Source organism: Vombatus ursinus, unplaced genomic scaffold (assembly GCF_900497805.2).
Source record: "Vombatus ursinus unplaced genomic scaffold, bare-nosed wombat genome assembly UNPS02014798.1, whole genome shotgun sequence".
Taxonomy (NCBI): Eukaryota; Metazoa; Chordata; class Mammalia; order Diprotodontia; family Vombatidae; genus Vombatus; species Vombatus ursinus.
Window position 1 is genome coordinate 83805738 of NW_020954576.1, and position 27022 is coordinate 83832759.

Below are 27022 nucleotides of genomic sequence, written 5' to 3' on the forward strand. Positions count from 1 at the left end.
TCTATCTATCTATCTATCTATCTATCTATCTATCTATCTATCTATCTATCTATCTATCTATCTGTTTGTCTGTCTGTCTGTCTGTATGTCTGTCTATCCCTTTCTACAAGGAAGATTTTGATTCCTGTCAGAAGAGAAAGCAGAAAGTTAGGGTCAGAGGTTGGTGACTCTGTTCTGTTAAGAAAGAGGGTGCATGGGGCTAGAATTATATTTATCTCTCTCATCTATTATTAGTCTAGGGGAAATAATTTTTCATTTCAAGTTAGATTCTTGGTCACTATTCTTTAAATGGGAAAGGAAGGCTCCAAGCTATATATCCAAAGCTTGCCTCCCTTTCCATGAAATGCCAGTTCCGCAAAGGAAAAACATAGCAAATAGCAAATAAACCCATTTATCCAAGTCAATAGCAAAACATAAACCAGAGAAAGTATAAATAGGAGAATATATATCAGACAATATAGAGCGAAGGAGCTTTCCCATTGGAAGTGAGATAACTCAGCTCAACTTGAGAGGAGTCTCAGTTCTTAGCCAAGGGCAAAATTTCCCAGAGTCTCTAGAGTAGTAAGCTGAGGATAGGGACATGATCAGGATTGCCAACTTCTTTACATGCTGACTTCTTCCTGGAGTTTTTTTCCCTTCAGAGTCCTGAAAAGATGTTAGAATGGTACATCTTTTCTCTCAATGTTGGGAGCCTGAAGCACCAGGATCATTCTTAGCTCCAGTTCTCACCAACTTTGCCTTCCTCTTACATAGACTTGGGCCACTGAGTAATTGATCTTCACCAGTGATGAGAGAGTCCCACAAAATTTAATCCTTTGCTGTGGTTTGGGGATGATTTGGTCTGTATTTTCCATTTCCCAGTTCACTTTGAGAGGGTAGTTATGGTCAGTGAGATGCCTTTGCATAAATCATACCACAGTCTTTGAAAAAGCAGCGCAAAATGGCAGAACTCAATTGCAAGTGAGAGAAGTTATGCCAAACAAGCAGAAGACTTGGACAACTGCTCAAACCCTTCTCTCTAGGATACTTAGTATCCTTCTTTGTGATTGATGTCTTCAGAGGACCCCTAATTATGCCTCCAGGAACCACTATTTCTTTTCCTCACTGCCTAAGCCTCCTCATCTCTTTTAAAACAAAAGAAAATCACCATACCCTACCATCTTCTTTAGTTGTCATCAAATAGCTCTCCTGCCTTTCTTAGCCCAAATCCTAGAAAATGTCCTGTCTATACTTTTTGCCTTTACTTCCTCCCTCTTCTCAGCTATATAATTCTCAGTCTGGTTTCTGGCTCCGTCACTCACCTGAAACTGCTTTCTCCAAAGTTACCAATGACTTCTCAGTTGGCAAAGATGCTGGATGGTCTTTTCTTAATCCTTATCCTTTTTGACCCCTCGTGGAGAGCTGACACCATCGACTGCTCTCTCCTTTGTATTATTCCTGTTTAGGCGTCTCATGACAATGCTTCCTTGGTTCTTCTCTTCCCTGTCTGGCCATTCCTTCTCGATCTCTTTTGCTGACTCATCATCTGCATCACGTTCCTTAACTGTGGGTATACTCCAAGGCTCTGTCTTGGGTTCTCTTCTATTTTCTTTCTACACTTAGTGACTTCATCATTTCCGTGGGTTTATGTGTCATCTTTCACCTGTGGCTCCAAGACGCTGTGGCATGCCCAGTGGCCACACCCCAGCAAAACCATTCTGGCAGATGGGCTAAACCAGGTTGAGGCTAACCTACAGGCCTCAAACCCATCAGTGAATTGGTGGGATATCCACCGAGGACTTCCTATGGTGGAATGGGCAGATGAGAACAATCTGTTCCGATGGTTGAAGCAGGCACTGGGGAGTGCTTATAGCTTAGTCTGACATCGAAGATGCCAAGGTCATTCACTGCATCCAAGCCATCGCCAGTCATCCTGACTTTTGTCTTGTCGCTGGACTTCAATGACTCTGGAAGAGAGAGTGAAGCTGATAACTTTGCAGAACTCTGCCTCACTTAAATCCAAGTTACTTGTAAGTCAAGATATCACCCTGTGATGTTATCGAAACAAAGGATCAACAACAGACAATCGTCTCTGTATAAATGACTTGGGCAGCTAGGTGATGCAGTGCTGGGCCTGGTGTCAGGAAGACCTGACTTCAAATCGGACCTCGGACACTTAGTAGCTGTGTGACCCTGGGCGAGTCACTTCAGTCTGTTTGCCTCAGTTTCCTCATCTGTAAAATGAGCTGGAGAAAGAAATGATAAACCGCTCCGGTATCTTTTCCAAGAAAACCCCAAAATGGGGTCGTGAAGAGTCAGACATGACTGAAATGACTGAACAGCAACAATAGCAGCAACAAGAACAACATAATGATTCCCAGAGCTATCCCCAGGATCTTTCTGGGACTCCTGTCCCACGTCGTCAGCTGCCTATTGGACATTTCAAAGTGGATATCCCGTAGATATCCCGAGGTCAAATCCTACCTCAGAGACTTAATGGCTATGTAACCTGGGTCAAGTCTCTCAGCTTTTGTCGGACTTAGTTTCCTCATCTGTTAAATGGGAATAATAAGAACACCTACCTCCCAGAGTTGTTGTGAAAATAAAATGGGAAAATATTTGTAAAGTGCTTTGCAAAACTTAAAGTACTATATAAATGCCAGCTATCATCATCATCATCATCATCATTATCTCAAACTCAATGTGTCCAAACCAGAACTCTTTATTTTTCTTCTCAAACCTTCTTCTGGATTTCCTTATGTATTGTGAGGGCATCACCATATTTTCAGACTCTCAGTTTTGCAACCGTAGCGTTTTTCCTTATTTCTCATTCTTTGTTACCCCACACAATAATAAACATTAATACATAATAATACCTAATGGTGAACATTTATATTGCGCTCTCATGTTTGCAAAGTTTGTTACCTTATTTGATCCTCATAACAGCCTAGGTGCTATTATTATTCCCATTTTACAGATGAGGAAACTGAAACAGACAGAGGTTGAGTGACTTGTCCAGGGTCACACGGCTAGTAAGTGTCCGAGGCTGGATTTGAACTCAGTTCTTCCCACCCCAAGTCCAGTGCTCTATCCACTATGCCAATATTTATATAACAATTTAAGGTTTGTTATGTCATTTTATTCTCAATTATGTGGTAGGTGCTGTTATTATACCCATTCTATAGATGAGGTGAATGGGGCTCAGAGAAATTAAATAACTTGTCCAGGTTCACACAGCCACTAAATATATAAGGCAGGGTGTGAACTCAGATTTTCCTGATGCCAAGGCCAGCCTTCTCTCCACTATACCACCTGTTGTTGATGTTCAGTCATTGCAGTCATATACTACTCTTCATGACCTTGTGGACTTCTGTTTTATGGGATTTTCTTGGCAACGACACTGGAGTGGTTTGCCATTTCCTTCTCCAGTGGCAAACAGAGGTTAAGTGACTTGCCCAAGGTCACAGAGCTAGGAAGTTTCTGAGTCTGGATTTGAACTCAGGTCTTCCTGACTCCAAGCCCAGTGCTCTACCCACTATATCACCTAGCTGCCTTCAGTAACAATCAGTTGCCAAATCTTGTTTTTTCTCTTTACAATATCATGTATCTCTCTTGTCATTGTTGGCTTAGCCATACTCTTAGTTCATGCCTTCCTTAAGTCTTGCCTATACGTTTGCAATAGTTTTCTAATTAGTCTCCCTACTTTGTCTATCTCCTTTCCAAATCATCTTCATCATTGCTGCCGGAATGATTTTCTTTAAGCGCAATTTGTAAATCTAACCATGTCACTCCTCTACTCAGTAAACCCCAATGGCTCCCTACTGCCTGTACAACAACATAGAAATTCCTCTGGCTTTTAAAGCCCTTCACGACCTGTATTTTTTAGGCTCATTCTATATTCTCCCTTTCCTGGACTCTGTAGTTCAGCCAAACTGGCCTTCTTGCTATTCCTCATACATGGCACTCCATCATGTCTTGTTCATCATCGAGTGCCCCATAGTGCCTAGAACAGTTTTTTTCCCTCCTTAAAATCTTCATTCATTCAGTAACTAACCCTCTACTATGAGAAAGGCACTGTGCTAAGTGCTGGAATAGGGATAGGACGTAGGGATTGGACTTAGGATTTCTTTAGCCTAAGTATCCTTGTGCTACCAACACAGGCTGGCACTTTCTCTGCAATTTATTATCTTAGAGAATTGTCTGTGCAAGGCCCCAAAAGGCATCCTGTCTCTAGACTACATAATAGACCATTACTGGAGCGTGGTGTCCAGTTTTGGTCACTGCACTAAAAGCACATGAAGAGCATAATTTACGAAGGAGTAGCAAGCACAATCAAATGGAGGCAAGAATAGGAAATGAGGATAGTATTAAAAAATGTTGTTTTAGGTGAGCACAGCCAGGAGGGAAAGTTATACAACAGCAATGATGTAAGGACAAACAACCTTGAAAGAATTCTGATCGATGCAACGGCCAGACACCATTCCAGAGGACTGACAATGAAGTAGCTACCCATCTCCTAGAAGAAAGGTGATGGACTGAGACATCTGTTTCTGGACATAGCCAGTGCAGGAATTTGTTTTGCTTAGCTGTGCATGTTTGTTCTAAGGGTTATGTGGAGTGGGAGAAGTGGGAGAAAGATGAGGATTAGAGGTAGGTTTCCTCTTCCTCTCCTCCCCAGCCTCCAAAGGAGAAGAGAACAGAAGGAGGAGCTTAAAGAAATCAGAGACAAGCTGCACAGCTTTGAAAGTTATACATTGGAATATTATATACTTTAAAAGAAAACTCTACATAATGACAATTAAGTTTCGTGTCCTGTTCTTTCCTGTTCTACAAAGTATATAGGGATGCTCATTTTATTTGGTGTTTGTTAAGTTCAGGATAAAAATAATAATGAAATAGTAAAAAAAAAATGTTTGCTTGGCTGAAAGAATAGAAAGGAAGGTTTTGCTTAAGGACAACCTTTAATAAATGGGATGTTGAGTAGCTATGTCTCTGTCCTTAGGGAACCAAACCAAGCCTTCTCAGGGAGATGTCTTATTTGAAAGCTGGGGAAATAAAGAAAAAAAAAACTATGTATGTGGTTGATCAGGTGTGATCAAACACTGGATGGGGCTGTGAAGGAAGGCCAAGGAGAGGAATGAAACATAACCTGGGGTCATCCTTAAACTAGCTTCTGTTGTTGCTTTATAAGCCAGGGCATCAATTCAGTTCAATTCAAGAAATATTTATATATCAATAGCAAGAAATATAAAGCACCTACTATGTGCTAGGTGCTGGTTTAAGATTTTAATTCCTAACGCTGGGCCTTCTGGGTCTGGGACTATCCATTCTGTACTTCTGTACTCCCCCTCCCCCCCAATCAATCAACAAGTATTTTTAAAGTGCCAAATATGTTTTGGGCCCTCAGCTAGGTCATAAGGATTAAACCCCTCCCCCCATACCCTTCTCCAAACTCAAACAAAACCCATAACAGTCTCTCTTCTCAAGAAACTTACCTTTTTTTGGAGAAAGCAAAAAAAAAATACAAAGTCATTTTTGTCTGGATGGACTTGTGATTTCTTTGGTGCAGGAAAAAATCAGGTAAGAACACTCCCTATGTAGACAGTCTTAGAAAGTTATTAGAAATGTTTAGGGGTTATATTACTTACCCAAAGTCCATAGTCATGTATTTTGAAGGCAGACATGAACCAAGGTCACCAGCCTTGAAGATGGTATTAGAGGAGGGGCTTTCTAGGCATTTGGAACAGTCAGAGCAAAGATGTCGATGAAGGAAGAATTGGTGGCAATTCATTGTGGAATCAGGAATTAATTCTGATTATTCATTACTATAGTAATCCATCTTTTCAAAATCTTTTCCATTTACAGAGTACTTTATTTTGGCTCTGTAACTGTATAGCTGGATACTAATGTCAAAATAGCAATTGCAGAAGTGGTCAGCATCCTGGCCTAAAACATGAAACTGGGGGCTGTATAATTATGATGACCAAACTTGACCTTGAAGAAGAGTTGAGAAAAATACATCTCCTTCCCTTTATTGGAAAGGTGGAGGAGTATGTATGTGGAATATTGCATGTCCTATTGAACATAATAGATGTATTGATTGGTTTTACTGAATTGTTTTTTTTCCCTCTTTCTTTTTTTCAATATTTATTATAGAGGGTGGGTTGCTGGCTAGGGAAGGCATATATTCAGAAATGAAGGTGATGTGAAAACAAAAGCTAGCAATAAAATAAGGTTAAAAAAAGAAAATCTAATGAAAATACTGCACTACTAACAAGATCATTGTATTATATTTAGAGCTCTAGATTTAACCAACCACATGACCTGTGATTGGCAATGTAGTTTAGTGGACTTTCAATAGGACCCCTAACCAAGTTCGTGTATTGCCTATCCCACTTAGAAGGTATAAGAGTTTGGTTAAGTCTTTTGACTTCCTTAGGTCTCCTTTGTAAAACGGGGGCTGTGGGGGTGGGGATAGGGTGGGAGGGTGGGTTGGGACAGATTTATTTTACTTATTTGTTATGAGGGAGGGTTCCTATTTTTTTTGGCAAGGGGGATGGGTAGGAGGAGAAGTATTAGGGGGAATGGGACACTGATAACAATGATCTAAAAAAAGAAGAAAAGAAAAAAAGTGGGAATAAAACATTTAAAAATTACTCAAAAGAAAACTGACGGAGGTTCGTAAGAGCACTTGGAAATCAGGACAATGCTGGAAATACTATGTAAATTTTAATATATACTTAAAAAAACTCATATACAATAGAGACTCATGCTATCATATACAATACTTTTATGGTCTTTTCAACCGGGAAATGTTTATATTTATTGACTTTTACTATGTTAAAAATAACAAAGTAATTAAAAAGAAAAAAATGGGAAGTAGCTAGAAATTGGATGATCTCCTGGGTTTATGGTTCTATGGATAGAGCTCTCTGGATTTGGACTCAGGAAAACCTGGGTTCAAATCTGTCCTCATATATTTTCTAGTTGTGTGACTCTGGGTAAGACATTTAAGTCTGCCTCAGTTTCCTCAAATGTAAAAGGAGGATAAGAGCAGCACATACCTTGCAGAATCATTGTGAGGATCAAATGAGATAATATTTGTCAAGCTGTTAGCACAGTGCCTGACACATGCTATTCAGTCATTTCAGTTGTGTCCGACTTTCTGTGACCCTATTTGGGGTTTTCTTGGCAAAGATACAGGAGTGGTTTGCCATTTCCTTCTCCGACTCATTTTACAGATGAGGAAACCGAAACAAACAGGGTTAAGTGACTTGCCCATGTTCACACATCTAGTAAGTATCTAAAGCCAGATTTGAACTCGGGAAGATGAGTCCTCCTCACTTAAGGCCTGTCTATCCCATCTATCTGACTTAAGTCCCCATCTATAGTGCCACTTAGCTTACCACCTGGCATGTAGTAGGCACTTAAATTCTTCTTCCCTTCCCTTCTTTCCTCTTTTTAGTTCCAACAATATGAGTTGTATTTTCTGAGTAACCCTTATGGATACTGTCTGGTACAGCCTTACAGATTTACATTGGGCCTAAGGGGATGCTGAAATGCCTGGAAGGATTTGTCTTGGGAAAATTCCATGAAGAAGTAAATGTTTAGGATGGCTTGTTAGGTGGGAAAAAGAGGATATGGGAAAAAGAAGAGGATGTACTAGGAGGGACATTCTAAGTGGCAGCTGTGGCTGCTTCCATTCAGTATCTAATGAACTCCATTTCCCCAGTGCCTAAACTACTCTCTTGGAATCAGCAGTTCCATTTTAGAAAATGCATTAGTCATTTAGGTCACAGGGGGTACTCTTTAGGCTCCTGGGGCTGTAACTTACTGAAGCAGTGAATGCAATGAATGCAGCTTCTTAAGAGAATGATTGTGGCTGCCCAAGTTCCCTACCTCAGAATGTTCTCATTTGGACAGAAAGGATAACAATACCGACTCATTTCCTGTCTCACAGAGGTACCGTGATGATTAATGGGATACGGGGATGGTGGAAAGAACACAGAACTAGGAATCGGGGTCGCAGGACCACAGATTTAGAGCTGAGAGGTACAGTAGAGTCTATTTAAATGAAGATCTGGCAATGACATTGAGTCGGTCCCACAGGAACTGACCTCACCTAGAAGCCCAGTACTCTCTCTTGTCTGACTTCCCTCTGAGAAACAGATGGGGGGGTGGAATGGGCCAGTGACTAAGTCAAACACACGAGGTCTGGGGTTCGGTGAGGAAGAGTTGATCATCAGAAACACAACATATTATTGAAAGCCAGATACTTGAGTGATTGTTGCTGTTCAGTCATTTTCAGTCATGTTCAACTATTTGTGACCCCATTTGGGATCTTTCTTGGTAAAGGGTGGTTTGACATTTCCTTCTTTAGCTCATTTCACAGATGAGGAAACTGAGGCAAACAAGGTTAAGTGACTTGCCCAGGGTCACACAGCTAGTAAGTGTCTGAGGCTGGATTGGAACGAAGGTCTTCTTGACTCCAGGCCTGGGCGTTTGATCCACTGTGCCACCTAGCTGCCCTGAATGACTATAATTTGTTAATATTTCAAATGAAAGGTGATCAGTTTAGGTATTTAGTCTCCTTGTATTCTCATGGTGTCCAAGAATAACGAGACAAAATGGAATAGAGTTAGAATAAAAATGCCACTAGAAACTTAAAAACCCTTCATAGTTGTGCTCTAATTTTGGCAACAAAATATTCATGTGAGTTAGGAAGGGGAAATTATTATGCTCATTCGGTGGATGAGGAAACAGACACAAAGAGGGGAATTCAATTCAATTAAATTCATGGAACACTTATTAAGAGCCTTCTCCGTGAAAGGCTAGAGGCAGAGGCCTAAGGGATTGAAAACTGGCCTCTGGAGCAGTAGTGGTGACCCTGAGCAAATCACTTGCCCTCTCACCACCTTAGGCAACTCTTTAAATTGTTGAAATTGCAGATTTGTGCTGGTGGAGAGCTCTTTTGGAGGAAGAGATCCTTATACTCAGTCAGTCTAAGTCTACTATGTTCCAGACACTGAGCTAAGCACTGGGGATAAAGAAAGGTAAGATAGTCTTTACCCTCAAGGAGCTCACAGTCTAGTTGTGGAGACAACATGAAGATAGCTATGTACAGACAAGTTATATATAGGAATAATCAGCAGAAATAATATATAATATTATATATATATATAAAATATATATGTAATAAAAATAATATATAGAAATAATCAGCAGAGGGAAGACTTAAGGGGGATCAAGAAAGGCTTCTATGGAAGATAGGATTTTAATTGGAACTTGAAGGAAGCCAGGGAAGCCAGGAGGCAGAGACAAAGAGGGAGAGCCTTCCAGACACGGTGAAATTCCAAGTCTGGTCAAAAAGAATTGTGCAAAGCACTGTGCTCTGTTCTTAGGTTACAAAGCCCCCAAATGGTTTCTGGCCACAAGGAGCTTACATTTCCTTCCTTCCTTCTCCTCCTCTTTTTTTTTGGCGAGGCAATGGGATGAAATGATTTGCCCAGGGTCACATAGTTAGTAAGTGTGTCAGGTGTCTGAGGCTAGATTTGAACTCAGGTATTCCTGAATCCAGGGCTGATACTCTATCTACTGTGCCACCTAGCTGCCCCTTTCTTCTTCTTCCCTGCCTCTCAGCCCCCTTGGGAGGAGCACCCTTGTAATAAATATACATAATCAAGTAACCATAAGAAATGCTGAAAGGGATGATTTCAGAAAACCTGGGAAGACTTGTTTGAAATGAAGCCAAGTGAAGTGAGCAGAACCAGAACAATTTATACAATAACACCAACATTGTCCTCAGCCTCTCCTTAAACTTGAGCTGTTTACTAAGCTATTTATAGCATAGTGGGAAGAGCACTGTACCAGGTCAGAAGATCTATATTAAAGTCCAGCTTTACCATTTACTTGCTGTGTGAACTGAGGTGTGTCCCTTAACCTCTCTCACTCTCAATTTCCTCATTTGTAAGTTTACAAAGCTTTTGTTGTTGTTCATCCTTTGCTGTTGAAGAGGGTCAATGCCATTACAAGTGTGACGTCTTGACTTTCCGGTGAACTGGATTTAAGTGAGGCATAGCTGCACAAAGTCACTAGCCTTAATATCGCCTCCAGAGTCATTGGTGTCCAGTGGCAAAACAAAAGTTAGGATGACTGGAGAGGGCCCGGGATGTAGTGAGTGATCTTGGTCTTTCTAAATTAAGGTCTTTCCAGGTCTCAGTTTGTCTGAGACCATACCCATTTAGTGACTAAGGGCTAGGTAATTATTGAGACAAAAGATGACCTAATTTACCATCCCAAAGATATCAGTCTGGGAGGGGAAGACCCTAACAGAAAAACAATTGCTATTTACACTCTTTTTAAGCCATCAAAATCTAAGCAATGAGCCACAGAGGCTTAGGCTTAGGTGCATTATTGACCATTCAATGAAACCAGAATGATTTGGCTGTAAAGGTGTAGTCAAGCAGTTCCATTTAGAACAGGGTGGCCAGTTTTTTCAGAGCTGTATTTCAAGAAATCAAAAATGAAAACGGCACAGGACAAAAGTAAATTGTCCCAGCTTTTTGAAAAATAAAATAAAAGAAGAAATAACAGCATTTCCCAATTTCTGTTTGAATTGGCAGGTTGGGTCCTCGGATAACATAGTAAAGACAGTTAATACAAAACCTTCTCTTAAGAACCTGGTTCACTCTTTCCCACAAATACACACAGCATCCATGGGAGGAATGGGCTTAAACTTAGACCATAATAATAGTTAAGCATATGTGTAAGAAATATATGGGACAAGGTTAAGCTCACATCACCTGCTTTGGAGTTCCCCTTTTCTGTGTAGAGACCTCAAGCAGAACTGTGGTTGTTCATCCTTTGTTCTTGAAGAGGACAATGGACATCGCGAGTGTGATATCATGACTTGCATGTGAATTAGATTTGAGTGAGGCATAGCTGTACAAAGTTGTCAGGCTTGATCTCTCCTCCAGTCATCAGAGTTCAGTGGCAAGACAAAGGTCAAGATGACCGGACGGCTTAGGGTACAGTGGATGACTTACCTCACAAGGTTGTGATGTGTATCATATGAGAAAAAAAATATATGAAACCCTTTGTAAGCCTAAAGCATTACATATATGTAAGCTGTTATTATTTCAGTAACTTCAGATCTTTTTCAGATATTTTAAGAATCAACCACTAAAACTTTCAGACAGGGAAAGCTTTGTTGCGAATGGAAAATTCTGGCTATGTAGCTAGCTGTGACCTAAACATTTAACTATATCATATGGGAAGAATTAATAACTACCATTACAAAGTCCCTCATATTTGGTCAGTTTGGAGCCTTCTTTAGGGAGTTTCAACTTCCACTGGGCAGCCGTTTTTGCTCTTTTGGCCTGGACTTCTATCTTTGGTAATTTCTATGTGGGCCAGGGGAAAAGTGGGTTTGTTACATAGCCAAGGGATGGCATCATCCTGGCCGTTACTGAATTGGATTCTATCTAGAGGGGCTAAAGGCCCCTGGGTTCTCCCCAAATCCTTGGGAAAGGGTTGGATAAACTTCTATGGCAGACCAGGCAAATTCCCAAGCTTCTAGGATACTATATAGAGATAGAAACAGGCATGGCCAGTTTCTGCTGCCATTGCTCTATGCTGCAAAAAAAAAAAGTAGATCATGTTATAGGTCACCGGGCAAATGCCTAAGGACCCTTCGAGGTTGTCTGACCTTGGCTGTCCAATCTTCCAAGGAGAAATTTTAGCTAACTCTAGCTGTGATAGTCCTGCTGCTGAAAGCACTTTCCCAGAGTTTCACATTATTCATTTCCAGAAAGTCATTTTAGTTGATTGCCTTGTGGTCTTTTTGAACGAGGTATTTTAAAAAAATAGGAGAAGATTTAGGGGGTTGGCTTACAATCAGAATATATCCATCCTGAATGATACCAAGGGCAGTGCAACTGCTAGCTTTGGATGGAAACTTGTTGAAGTTTCCATCTCTGCAGATTTGTAATGAAAGAGTAGACAACTATCTTTCTCAGACCATTTAGCTGGAGCCCTGCCTGGGGATGGAGGGTAGGGGAGTTGTGGATAGGATGACCTTGAGGTCCCTTTCAGATCTGCATTTGTATGATTTGATGGTAGTTAGAAATATGAAGTTATAATTATGCTGGAGATGATTTACTTCTCTCCATCTGACTAAATATTTGACTTCGTGTGTTTGTTACTATATTGGTCTTACCACCCCAAATATATTGTAAGTTTCTTGAGGGGGGAGACATCATGTCTTTTGTTTCTTTATTGTCCCTTCCTCATTCCCCTAGCACTTAAACTCTAAGGCTAACTAGCACTTTATCCAACATTATATGTTAGAGCTTTTTCTCATTTAGATAATTGTGAGTTAATCAAATTGATAGGGTAGAAACAGTAATTTGGAAGTAAATAAGGGTGAACATCTTAACTCCTGAGGGGTAATGGAATCAGAGTCCAGAAGAGGCTTGACCCAGGATGACATGGTAACACTGGTTGGCCTGCTGGTACTTGTTCTCACCCACTGCACCCCATCTCTTTTATCTCTAGAGCTTTAATCAGCCATACCCTCTTATGTCCAGTTTTAGCTTAGGGGGAAATATAATGACCCCTCAGGTCAAATGGGGTCCTCATCTATGCTGCTTTGTGGAGTTTATATCAGATAAAACATTAATAGCTCATGATCACTCAGAGCCCCCAGTTAGGAAAATTCCTGGCATTCAGGAAGAGTTTTGAGATTCTGTCCCAACTTAAATTTGTGTTTATCTCTAGCTAACCCCTGGCTTTACTATATTTGAGTAAAAATCAAGATATAGGAAACATTTAGTTAAAAGAAGTGAGAAGAGTATGTTAAGATATCTTTTGCTAGATAGGCATGGAGAGGGGGAGTTGGGGAAATAGTGACTATTTTTGGGATCTTCTCTCAGTTTTTGAAGAGGTAAGTGCAACAGGTAACTTGAAATCAACTCTTCTGCTCTGAGGTACCTGGGGCTGACGGATCTTCTTTCACTTTCTCCTTTTGGTCTCTCAGTTTCTCTCTGTCTGTCTCTGTCTCTGTCTCTCTCACCTCTTATTGCCCCATTGTGTTGCTAATGCTCTCTGGGCTCAGCTACTTAAGTCCTGAGAGCATTGAAAGGCTATTCCCCCATTGCCCAGCTGCTTAATTCTGGAGGTCCTGGCTCCTTCCTCTCAGTCTGTGTCTTGACAACAATGTATTTCCCTTTAAGAACTTGTAGCGTAGCTTAATTTCATTTTCTGGCTTCCATATCAAAATAATCCCAAGTTGTAGTCAGAGTTGAGAGGGGAACATTTGTTCCTCTGAACTACAAATCTCAGATGCCAGTAAGGTCTCATTCCCCAGCTACCAGCGGCAACTCTTTAGGTAACCTTCCATCTACTCTATTTATTTTGTATGTTCTAATCTATCTATGTTGTCTCCCCTGTTAGAATGTTAGATCCTCTGGGGCAGGAACTGTTTTTGCTTTTTCTTTGTACTCCTAGAGCTTAGTACTGTGACTGGCATATAATAAGCATTTAATAAATGTTTGTTGATTATAGAAACACAGTAGGAAGAAGAATGGCCAAACAAAATGGTGTCTATGGAAGGCATTCTACTGCTGCCATGTTCACATTACTATTCAGTCACAGAAATAGCATTAAGTATGAGATTTACAAGCAAGTAAGATACTTGGATCATAAGGCATATTCTCTGGGCCACTTGGTGAGCATCACTGATTGAATAACAATTTTCATCATGAGTTTTGCAATGTTGAAAAGCTTCTGGATGGTACCAGGGAGTGGAATATAAATTCAATGCAATATAGCAAACATGGATTAAGTATTGATTTCATGCATATTATACTACTAGATGCTAAGGGAGATGCAAAGATAAATAAGATACATTTTCTGCCCCTGTGGAGTTTGCAATCTAGTGTAGAAGTAATGTCCAGACATGAAAACAACAGAACCAAATTGCATGAAAGGTAGAAAGTATTATGAATAGAGCTGATCATCCAGTCCAACCTCTTTGCCTTATGAATGAGGAAGCCGAGAGCCAGAGATGTTAAATGACTGCTTCAGGGTCCCAGAGGTATAAACAGCAGAGTAGGGATTCCAACCCATGTTTTGTGCCTTCAACTTCAGTGTTCTTTTTGCAGTACAACACTGCCTCTGAGGTTTAAGGAAAGAAAGATCAATCCAGCTAGGCAGACTAGGGAAGGCATTATAAAGGATATGTCTTGGAGGATGGAGAGGATTTCAGCCCATCAAGGTTTGTGAGCATTTTTGGTAGGTTTAAGGAACAACTTAGGCAAACATGTATATAGTATAAGTACATATTGTTAAGTACAGAGATTTGTTTGGAATATAAAGTGTATGGAAGAGACTAGTAGGAGTTAAGGCTGGGAATATGGTGGTGTCATATTGTGGGTGCCATATTGAATGCCAGGCTAAGGAATTTGGACTTTATTCCACAGGGAAGGCACAGTTCCTGACACATAGTAGATGGCTGATGAATGTTTCTTAAGAGCGAACTGTCTTTTTCCTTTAAATCTGTAAACGAGTCATTATAAGGCCTCACAAACAATACTGCAAAAGTACCCATTATATTCCATTTTGTCCTTAGACTAGAAATTGTAAAAAGCCCACCCAAGCTGATAGAGCACTAGTTCAGGTAGATACAGACCTCACTAAGTAAATAGGGTTACGTGACTTGCCTAGGGTCACACAGCTAGTAAATATCTGAGGCCGTATTTGAACTCAGATCTTCTTGACTCCACACCTAGCACTCTATCCACTGACATCCATTAACATATCTATCCATTAACATATCTAGTCAAAAGGGTATGTTGACTCACATGGCAGTGTGACACCTGTCAAGTCTGAGGGGCCCTGGCTTTTCCTGGGTTGGGCTTTTTGTTCCTTGGGTGATCAGAAAGCTTTGTCAACAGCTGGGGTCCTATTTCCTTAGACTAATTAAGCAGCAGGGATAGTTTTCCTGACTTTTAGAGAAAAACTAGTCCAGTCCACATGGCAGGGCCCCTAGATTTGACTTTTACAAATCTGTTTGGCAGATTAATGGTTTATAAGGTATTTAATGTTCATAAAGTGAAAGGCAATCTGGAGATGCAGGAACTTATTATTAAATAATATGGACCATATTGTTGCTTAGTCTTCTGTACTCACAGTGGCCCCTGTTATTTATTAACTCAAGCTTGTAGGGTCCTGCAGTTTATATGTTCATAATCACAACATATTGTACAACCATTTCATGGTCAAAGGGAGATCAAATGTTCCCTAGGACCTGTCCCTCTCCCACATTGTATCACTTACTCTACATCACCAGATTCATTTTCAATTATAGGACCAGTGCATCTTTATTCTACATTGCTGATGTGAAAAAGAATGACATACATATTTGGCAAGGCAGTAGGAGAATAAACAATTTAAGATGAATAATATGCCCAAGAGAATTTTGGCTTATGTCTTGGCAAGATGGAAATGAACGGGCATTATTAATGCGTGTGAAGGCCCCCATGTTGTGTGTGGATTAAGAAAAGAGAAAAGCCCTCATAGAAAAAAGCCAGGCTATCTGCAGAGGAAAAATATACAAGCCAAGCTAATTTCAACCAAGTGTCCTGGGCCATAAATAAGACCCAAGAAGATTTGGGGGACAGGCATATAGGACCGGAAATTGGGATTTTGGGTTTCACCATGGGTTCTTGGAATGAATATGGGTCAAGGGCTTATGACTCCTCTGTCTCAGTCAATTTACCCATCTGCCTTCAAGAGACATTTGAGTGTATTCTTCAGATATTTATTCAACAAATATTTATTAAGTGACTGTTATGTGCCAGGCACTATGCTAAGCAGGAAGAGAGGCATAAGACAGTCCCTGTCCTCAAGGAGCTTGCAATCTAATGTGGGGAAGATAACTCATAGAAAGAAGCTGAAAAGGTGGGGAAGAGGAGCTGGGGGGGGGAGGGTAGAAAGGGGGAGATGATGAAACCAGGGAGGGAGATGATCTGAGGAGGTGAGAGTTTCAGAGATGAGTTCACCTTGCAGAATGATGAATTTCGGGAGATCATGAAATCCAAGAAAACAGCCAGGTGGGAAATGATGAGGTAGATTCCCTGAGAGCCCTCCTCAAATACTGGAGGATCTAGGAGGAGCTCTCCAATATTTATCCTTTACCTTTCCCAATAAGAGGAGAGGAGGGAACCTAGGGACAGGGAGGGCTGAAGGGGTATGAGTTTCAGAGTTGATTTCATCTTGCAAAATGATGAGTTTTGGAGATCATCAAGTTCGGGAGATCAGTTTGGGTGGGCTTTTTACAATCTTCTGGTCTAAGGACAGAATGGAATATGATGGTATTTCTGCAGTGTGATTTGCAAGGCATTGTAATGACTCATTTATAGATTTAAAGGAAAAAGATATAGTTCATGCTTAAGGAAATTTAATCAACCAACAGCATTCATTAGACATTTACTATGTGTCAGGAACTGTGTTTTTCCTAGACTGATATCAACGTGAAAGGTTCAATGAAGACACGTATTTTTGTCACATAGCCACTCAGGGTACCATTTATCTTCATCCCGGGATCAACATTTTGCTGCCAGGATTGTAGATTGATTGTCCGTAGAGCTGGAAGGGGACTCAGAGGTGATTTAGTCCAGAGATGTGACGCTTGCTCTGCTGTAGGCCCCATGTGACCACGTGACCCACAAAAGTCCTGAGCGCAGCCTGACCAGATTAAAATGTAATTGGGAAATGCTGAACAAAATGAATAAAAATACAACAAAACATAGATAATGTTAATTTGTCATTTTCTAAGTCAATATGTGACAGTAGGAACCTATTTCTATTTGAATTTGACAGCACTGATCTAATCTAACCCTCTCATTTTACAGATGAGGGAATGAGGTTTCTGGAAAATGAAGTGAATTGTACAAAGTCACACAGGTAATAAGTGGTATAGCTGAGATTTGATGTCAGTTCCTCCAACTCCAGATCCAGCCCTCTTTCCACTCTATCAGCCTGAATGGTTTACTGTTGTGGGATGACACAAGGAATGTAATTTAAAGTTAGTATGTGTGACCGGGAGCACCAAGGGAACGGAACATCAAAGAATAAACAAACTATGTTTTCCGGGTGGAACAACTCTTATCTCAAGAAATATCTTGCATTTCTTGAGGAAAATACGTGTGTGCCCAAGGATCTGGCCCATCCTTGGATACATACATAAAAAATAGGCATCTGGAGCTTTGGCCAAGTTCCACCTTTGTTCTAAGGTTGTTTTCCTGCAGTTTACATAAATATAAAAAGGGCCATTTGGGAAAGGGACCTTTGCAGGTCTTTGTTTCAGCCCACTCTGTTGGTTTTCCCAATTGGGACCCTGATGGCCGTCTCTTGAAGTCTCCCAGGTCGTTAAGTCAGGTGTTGGAACTTGGCTGGTTTGGTGATGGATCTATTCTTTCTTTCTTTGTTTATTTCTATCTTTTCTTTGTTCTATGTTGATTCACTGGAGCATAGGCATATGTACATTATTTTAATTCCTACTTCTTTATGGCCTTAAACATAGTCAAATAAACCTAATTACTTGTTAAGTTTGTATGGAGTGAGTGTCATTGTATCTTAAGATCGGAACCTAAAGTCCGCAACCCCCTTTCGATTACAGGTAGTCATAGAATCATGGATGGAGAACTAGAAGGGACTTCTGAAGTAATCTAGTCCAAACCCCTTATTTTTCAGATGAGGAAACTGAGGTCCAAAAAAAAATTTAAAGGATGTTCCAAAGATCACACAGGTAGTAAGTAGAAAAGTTGAGATTTGAGTCCAGTCCCTCTGATTCTGAACACTTCACTCTTCCCATTTTATCATACTGATTCCACTATAGAGGGGAGGATGGTATGAATTTGTCAGTTGCTTGGTAGTTTGCTTGCTCTAATATATAAAGAAAAGAACTCTTACTTCATTTCCCATCATCCCAACACAGTAAGCCAGTCTACTTGACACAGTGAAAAGAGGGCTGGCATTGGAGTTGGAGGAATTGAATTCAAATTTCTGGAGGGTACTTGGGTGAGGATGGACAGAGGGATAAACAGAAATGACATTGTAAAGAAGTACTGTATGCATCACCTGGAAAGAAGGAGTTGGGTTTGGGTTTTGGAAATCAGATCATAAACCTGGTACAGAGGCATGACATTACTGGTAGAGGACAACAATTACCAGGACATCTGGGGGAGCTCTTTCTCTGCCTTAGGTAGAGCAACTGATAAACTCATAGCATGCCTTAATGATCATTTCACAGAATCATGAAATGTCAGAGTGGAAAGAGACCCCAAAGGCCATTTAGTCCAACCTATATCTGAACAAACATTTCTTCCACAAGATACAAAATCAGTATTCATCCTGACTCTGCCTAAGGACGTGTTACTCCATTTTGTCCTTCCTTAGGAAAGAGCACAGGCTTGACTAATTTGCATCAAGTGTATTACCCCAGAAGGCTGACAGGATGGGCATTTACTTGATTGCCTATAGGACTGGAGAAATTTGAACCATGTTACTGCCTCAGGAAACTGTTTGTTGGCATTATAGGACTTCTCTTGTCCTGTTTTATAGAAGTTCGTCATTTCTGGCTGTAGCATGTGAATGCCAGGTTTCTTTTTGTCAGAGAGGACAGTGAATGTCTTGGTTAAGCCTTAGATTTCTCTTTGTGAAGGGCACTGAAAGAATTATTGAAGGAATATCTGTCAGTCCTTCTGATCAGCGAGGACTCAGGGCTCATTGAAGAGGGGATTATGCTATGCAGTACAAGTCTTGAGAGAGGTTCTCTTATAAGAAGTCACCTTCATGGCTTGAGCTAATGGCCAGGCTCCAATTGGAAGGGTTTATTACAGCATAGAATTTAATGTTTATTGAGTACCTACCTTTTGCTAAGTGCTGTGGGAAGCTTTTATTGTCTTCTACATAAAATAAAAATTAGCCAAAGTTAAGAATTGTAGCTTCACAGAAATTCAGAATTGGAATGAGCCTCCCAGGTCATCTAATTCAACTTGAAATAGGAGTCTTCTCCATGATAATTCCCAACAAGTGGTGATTTAGCTTCCACTTGAGCATCTCCAGAGATGGAACCTTTCAGGACATCTCATTACCCTTTTGGCCAGCTCTAATTGTTAGGTAGTTTTTCCTTATCTGTAAAATGGAGATAATAGCAGTACCTAGCTCATAGGGTGGTTGAAAGGATCAAATGAGATAATACAGTTAGAATACTTTGCCAACCATAAAGGGCTAGATAAATGTTGGTTTTTATTAGTAGAAGGATAGGGAATGGATCTATGACTTCATTGATATAAGGATCTCCCCTCTACCAATGTGAGTTAGCACTTTTTCTCCAGTTTAAAGCTTAGTTATCTAGAATAGAGTCAGTAAGTTACAGTCCATAGGCCAAATCTGACCAGCCTATTTTTGTTTGGACTGCATTTTGTATTTTGAATTTTTTGAATAGTTTTTGAATTTTGAATTAAAGTTTTATTATATTTAAAAATGTAAAAAAACTGTTCTTAGCTTGCAGGCTATACAAAAACAGGCTGCATTGGATTTGGTCCTTGGGTCTTATTTTGCTGGCCTTTGGCTTAGAGCAATGAAAGATTAATTGAATGAAAGCAGTGAAAGACTTGTTCAAGGTCACACAGCCAGTATATGTAAAAGACAAGACTTGAATTCAGGTGTGCCTGGCTTCAAGACCAGCTCTCTGTCTACTGCATCATGCTGCTGTTTAGGTGATTCTTATATTGAACTGAAATCTATCTCTAAAGCTTCTACCCATCATTCCTAGTTCTGTCTTCTAGGCCCAAGCAGTACAGCTCTAACTTTTTTTTTCTTATGACAATCCTTCAAATATTGAAAGACATATTCAACGTGTCTTACATCTTCATCTCTGCTTCAAGCCTCAAAGTGTTGAACTGTTCTGGTCTCTGGGGTATGTATATATACTGGGGGTCTGGCACATGCACAGAGTGTCTCAGATGGTGTCTCCATTTGGAGGACGCTGGGGAACAGATGGCAGTGATAGTGGAAGTGATAGGCAGTTGTTTCTGTGAGAATTGTGATGATGAGGAAGGGAAGTAACTTTGAGGGATGGTAAAGCATAGGTGGATTTTTTGGAACTAGTCCTGGTTGTCTAACCATGTGATTGGAGGAAACATTTTTTGATTGGCTGCGTTGGTAGAATTATTGGTGACTCTAAAAAACCCTGAATCAGCTTCAGTAACTTCTGTCTTTGCTGCATTTGAGTCTGGGGAAACTCAGTGACTCTCTGTCCATGAGAAATCATGTGGTAAGGGGAAGTGCCTTGGGGCCTTCTTCCTCTCTTACTCTAAGTGATCCCTGAGAAACAGGCCTGGGACCTTGGGATTTTCATGTATTCCTTAATGTTCTAGGTTTTTGGAGTGGAGACTCCCACCATGGGACAGCAAGTTATAGGAAACTGAAAGTCAGAATCCAGGCTGGGTGTTTGTAGCCAGCGTAGCATCAACGTCCCAAGGATGAAGGAATGATCTGGACCCCTGCCAGGGGAAGTTGAAATAAGGACTGAACTGGAAGTGATGCCTCCTTTAGATTTGAACTTAGTGGGATCATTGTAGGAACTGAGCTAAGTTCTGAGCCTACTCCCTCAGAGCCCAAAGTAGTATAGGGGAAAGTCTACCCTGGAAATATTAGGGGGAATGCTTTTACGTTTGTTCTTGCTATATCTGTGAACTGAATAACCCACAGGGCTTCTGTTTGTGAGGTATCTTTGGGACTTCCATTTGTGAAGAGGTCAAAGTCAGCTTTGACCAGCAGGAGGTTGGATTAAATGAATTCTACTGCTCTCAGATCTTGATTGTAGAAGAAAGACAGGATTCTTCATTTTATTTTATTTTATGACAGTGCATTTTAACAAAGAATTGAGGAAAATTTAGATGAGGGGGAGTACCTAGGATTATATTAATTCTTTTTATTTTATTTTGTTTTTAGGCAATTAGGGTTAAGTGACTTGCCCAGGGTCACACAGCTAGTAAGTGTCAAGTATTTGGTCTGAGGCCAGATGTGAACTCAGGTCTTCCTGACTCCAGGGCCCGGTGCTGCAACCACCTAGCTGCCCCTATATTAATTCTTAACATGAGATAACAGATTATATTGATCTGTTGTGACTACCATCTATGAGGAATGAAGAGCAATTATCAATGTCATACAATTCCACCCTTTATTACTATTATTATTATTATTATTATCATTGGGACAATTAATTATAGAATTAAGGAATTCTACCTTAATTATGATGCTCAATATACAAAAGCATATTGACCTTCCTATTAACAGCATTTCGATTCCAAATGAAGCTGAGGGCTAAAGCTCATTTGCATAAGACTCTCATTGGTGGAGATCAATTATTTGATGCTTTATGCTGAGGTGAGGGGTGAAGTTGGGAGAGCTTAAGAGCAAAGAGATCTTTATTCTTTGGGCTTCCATCTTTGAGAAAGAAGACACACCATTTGAGATTCTCCTCAGAGAAGGGTCCCTGAAGGGAAAAAGGGACTCTGGGAAGAAACCTGCATATAAAGGAGCTGGCTCCTTGATCATGTCTTTTTTATTTATGAGGCAATCAGGGTTAAATGACTTGCCCAGGGTCACACAGCTAGAGAGTATCATGTGTCTGAGGTCAGATTTGAACTCAGATCTTCCTGACTCCAGGGCCAGTGCTCTATCCACTGTGCCACCTAGCTACACCTTTGATCATGTCTCTATCCACAGCTTACCACACTAGAGACTTCAGAGAATTTTCCCCTTTGTGACATCTAGGGGGAGATTATCTCTGTCTTTGTCTCTGTCTCTGTCTCTCTCTTTCTCTCTCTTTCTCTCTCTCTGTTTAGCTGAGATATCTCACTCCCAGTGGGACAGTTCATTCACTCTATGTATTGTCTGGTATATTTTCATCTGCATAGTTTCTCTGATATCTGTTTGTGATAGTCTTGGATAAATAGGTTAATTTGCTATTCACTATATGTGGTCTTTGTGTAACTGGCATTTGGTGGAAAGGGAGTTAGGCTTTGGATATATCTAGTTTGGGGCACTCCTTCCCCATTAAGGGATAGTGATCAGGAGTGCAGCTTAAACTTAAAAAATATACCCCCTAGTCTAACATTATTTAGTGAGGAGGATAGATATAATTCTGGCCTGGTATCCCTCTCTGAGGAGAGCAGAGGGGCAAGATTTCAAAGCTTCATGTCTTAGTCCCTTTCTGGCAAGCATTAAAACCTCTCTTGAATAAGAGTGGGTGGAGGGGACTCTAGCAATATCTCTTCCTGTCTCCCTGTGACCCACATCTAGAGACCTACCACATATAACATATAATGTGACTTACCTGGGCAACACACACACACGTAAACACACACTTACACAAAGACCCTATACAAAAGGCAGCAGAAAAAGTAGAATCAGAGCATGTGGATCTAATTAATCTAATTCAGCCTGTACCTGAAACATGAATCCTCTCCACAATGTTCTCAATAAGTAGTCATTTAACCTCAACTTAAATTTATTTAGTGTTCAAATCTCACCTTTGCCATTCACTATCTGTGCATCTTTGACAAGTCACTTAACTTTTATGGGCCTCAGTTTCCTCACTTGTAGAATAAGAGAGTTGGACTAGATAACCTGTAAGGTCCTTTCTAGCTAGAAATTTATAAGCCACAAACAACTATATGATTTTATACAAGTCAGTTGACCTAACCTTTCTGATTCTGTTTCCTTGTCTGTAAAATGAGGGGATTTAGATGATCTCTAAGGTTCCTTTTAATTCTAAATCCTACAATTCCAAAGTCTTGCATGAACCTGTTGAACAAACATACTTTTTATAATGCTGAGCTCTCATTAAGACAGAAGTCCTTATTCAAACAATTAGCCTTAGGAAAAGAGGACTAAACATAGCTTTATTAAATTTTCCATTTGTTTTAGTCTTTCTTCAGATAGGGTTTGGTTCTCGGTTGTGACAAATCCTATTAATAGTTAATTGGGCTTTAAACAGGTGGGAGATTCTGAAATCCAATTTATTCCTTGTAGCTATTATTGTAGCCAAGTCACCCTGTCTTCTCACTGATACCAGGGAAAGGCCATGTGGGAGTAGAATGCCTTATGAAGTTATGTTAGGAATAAGTGTGTCATTTGGTTATATCGTGCATCAAAAACAGATACCACTATCAGATAAAAAACCTGGGATGACACTAGAATTGTAACTCTTCATTAGTAGCATTGAACAATCCTACCTAATTGTTTTAAAATAACAATTAATGATGACATTAAGTGCCATAGAAGCATTATGATCTATTAACTCTCCGTTCCCTCCGTACTTTCTCACCACCAGATTGGCAGCCAGCAGATTAGCTGCAAGGTTTTCCATGGTAGTAGCAAAATTCTAAGGTAACTAGGGGACAGAATTTGATCTTCTCTGCTCCTGAATCTGTTATCTTGTCTTCCCTGATTATAGTTATTGGCAAGTGATAAGCAGTCTCTGCTAATAGTGGCAAGAATACAAACCTGATTTGATCATTTAGCTGGTCTGTGATCTTAATGGCCATGGAACCTTGCATCCTCAGTTAATTCTTGCAAAATTAATGATGGATCTCATTCAGGATTCTGGAAACAAGTGGGGAATAAAACAGATCCATAAATAACAGGTACATGATGATGGTGATGATACAATGATTGGTGATAGGGATACAGTGTGCTGTGTTTTTTTCACCTGGCTGAAAGTGATGATTACCCAATAATTTTCTTGAATTTGCTCCTGTTCATGGCATCTTAAAAGGAGGTGTGTTATTGATTGCAGAGAATGGTGGTGAACTGGGAAACAGAAGAGCAGAGTCGAAATTCCACCTGGTACGTGACCTTTGGCATAATCTTTACCTCCCCTTTTTATCACTTTCCATAACTGAAATAATTATTTTTTCCAACTCTTCCATGTTTGTCATAGAATTCTTGTGAAGATGAATCAGTTATTGGTTATGAAGTACTTCAAATCCAAACTATTGCCAGGGGTAGAGTCATAGAATTGGAATGGAACTTAGGGTTCATCAAGAGCCTGGGGTCTTTATTTTTACACAGACTATGAAAACTTTAATATTTCTAGTTTCAATAATAGGATTAACTTAAAATTGTTTTATGAAGTGACTTTTCTATTAAAAATGAGTTGACTTTCCACATCTTATTTTTAATATATACCCTTATCCTTGCTTTCAAGATATAGCTGAACAGATGAAACACTCTCCATGATAAATAAAACCAGTATAATCCAAGATCAAAATTGCAATGCAAAAATACCTTTAAACATAAAACAGCAACATTTTTTATCAGATGAAGACTGTTTTCATGAACATGATATCTGATTTTCTTATGGACATCATTGTAGGATCTTTAGTCAAAAATGCAATTTAATTAGCAGACACACTCATACACAATCATATACAAACTTAATTATAAAACCATTGTAGCAAAAAGAGCAACAGCAACAAACCCTTGCCTTCTGAAAATATTCAAAAGAAAAAGAGACTCAAAAATAAAAATAAAAAATCCCCAATAGATCAACAAAATAAGGGAATCTTCTTAAATGTAAAAATCTACAAGAAAAAAGCACCACTCACCATCAAATGTAATCTTTTCCCCTTGAAATACTGTAATTTGAGACATCTGCTCCTTTTGTTTTCTGTTTGCTTCCAAAGAAGGATAAAGGAACTGCTACAATTGCTGCCTCTTATTTTCAGGCCTTGAATACACACCCTTCTCACATTGATTCTTCAAGGTTTGTTTTGCTGAAAAGCCGAAACTCTGCTTTTTTTGAAGGTTGTTCTCTGGAATTTCTTTTTGCACATTTTTTTTTTCAAAGTTGATATCATCAAGTGTAAATGTAATTGCTTCATTGGGCTTTTACATCCTTCATGGCAATTTCCTTAAGTAACCATAGTATTCATCTTTAATTTTCTGATGATGCATCTTCAGTACCCCTCAGTGGTGAAGTTCAGCACCAGGTCTTAGGCCAGACAAGGCCACAATTGAGGACAATTGGGATCACTTTCTGAAGCAGGGATTCTTAACCTTTTTGGTGTTAAGGGTGCCTTTGGCTGCCTGATGAAGTCTATGGATCCTTTCTCAAGTAATGTTCATTGCCTACATTCATAATTTGAATAAATGCTCAATTTTAGTAAAAGTAATAATAATAGCTAATGTAGCTCAAGTGCTTTATAGTTACTATCTCACTTGATCCTCATGACAGTTCTGAGAAGTAGGCACTATTATTATCTCTATTTTACAAATGAGGAAACTGAGGCAAACAGAAGTTAAATGACTTGCCCAGGGTTGCACAGATAGTAAGTGTCTGAGGCTGAATTTGAACTCAGATCTCCTTGACTCTGGACCCAGCACTCAATCCGTTGTACCAGTAAGAGGTTAGTGAAAATAGAGATTTAATTTTTTTCCCATCCAAGTTCACAGATGCACTGAGATTTATCTATAGACTCCTTGGGGGTGCATTGATCCAAGGTTAAGAAACTCTGATCTAGCTTACCATCCTCATTTTGCAGAAGCTAAAAACTGAGCCATGAGAGATAAAGTGACAGGCTTAGCATTATACAGCTCATCAGGAATGGAATGAAGAACTCAGATATTCTGCTTCCTAATGAGTTTCTAGGACATCACCTTGCCTCTCACTGAGGACTTCTTATAGGACTACTCTCCTGGTCTATTAAAATGTAATTAACATATAACAACAACAACAACATGAAATAGAATGTGACGATTCTTAACCTAGGGTGTGTAAGCTTGTTTTTTGAAAAAAAAAATCTTAGTGATTATATTTCAATGTAATCAGTTTCCTTTGTAATCCCATGTATTTTATTTTGTGTATTTAACATTGTTCTGAAAAGTGGTCCATAATTCGTGGTGGTGGGAGACAGCACAGAGGGGAATCAGCAAGCTCCTGAGACTTCCCTAGAACCTTCCTTCCATTGCTCCCCAGCTCCTGAGAACAGCTGTTTGAAGTTGGCTCATTGCACTTCCAATTGGGGCTGCTGAAGCCAGGTTAGTTCAAAGAGGCAGAGAGAATATTACTGGCATGTTTTAGACAAAGTTGGCTGTTAGAGTCTGTGCCTCTGCGGAGAGGTTTGTTTTTGAGGAGAGAGGGAGGAAGGAGCCAGGGGAGGTTTGTGGGCATGGCTCAGCAACATGAACTTGGGAGTATAGGTCTCTGGGCATATTCCTTACATTTGCCATCACTTGCTCTGCTCATTGCTCTCCTTTGGGAATGGCATCAGGGGAGCTGTGGTATGTAATCATAATAGTGTTTAACATACATCATAGAATTTGATTCCCATAAAATCCTATGATGTGGATAATGCAAGTATTATTATTCCAGTTATACATATCAGCAAACTGAGGCTTAGGGTAGTAAGTGTCTTACATTAAGGTCATATAGCTATAAGTGGCAAAGCCAACATTTGAACTCAGAACTTTTGGCTATAAATCTGTTACTCGTATACACATGACTTGGTCTTTCTGTTTGTGGTCAAGCTGTTCACTGCTCAGTGCCCAGGAGCCAGTTCCTCTACACCTAGGAGGATATGATAAAAATTCAAATAGGCAAGTGTTACATACCTGAATATGCTCTCTGTGACACTTTGAAGAATGTGGCTTTGCTAGTGATAATTAGCTGTAGGCTTTCAGACATTCTGGGAACCTGATACTTGTGTTGAAGATAGCATTTTTGAAGATGGCTAGGCAGCTGATTTCCATCTTACTAGACTAGGCTCACACCATTAAAGAGGGGGTCATATGTTGTATTTTGAGGGTCAAGTAGAAGTTTATAGACCAGAGCAGAACAAAGCACCAGGGATGTGCAAAAAGATGCCTTTCTCTTCCATCTGGAGACAGCTAGGTGGTGCAGTGGATAGAGTGCAGAACATGGAGTCATGAAGATCTGAGTTTGAATCCTGCTTCAGATACTCATTAT